This window comes from Penaeus monodon, chromosome 19 (genome assembly GCF_015228065.2).
Source record: "Penaeus monodon isolate SGIC_2016 chromosome 19, NSTDA_Pmon_1, whole genome shotgun sequence".
NCBI lineage: Eukaryota > Metazoa > Arthropoda > Malacostraca > Decapoda > Penaeidae > Penaeus > Penaeus monodon.
Genome location: NC_051404.1, coordinates 5231179 through 5231488, shown reverse-complemented (window position 1 = coordinate 5231488; position 310 = coordinate 5231179).

The following is a 310-nucleotide window of genomic DNA, read 5'->3' as shown; positions in this document are numbered from 1 at the left end:
GCATAAGTAAACAAGGAGGAATGTCGCGTGCCTGGTGAGTGGCCTCACCCTTCCTTTCGGATATTCAACTGTTGGGAGTTTACTTGCTTCCTTGGACATATTTGTGTATCTCCCCTCTCTCCCCTCCCCCTCCCTACTCCTCCCTTTTCTTCTACTCCCCCCTCCCTCTTTCTTCTACTCCCCCCACCTTTTCTTACTACCCCTCTCCCTCCTCTACATTTCCTCACCCTCTCGCCTCTCCTCTCCCTCACCTCCCTCCCACCCCTCCTCTTCCCCATCCCAGCTCCACGTATTTCCCTCGCCCCCTTCA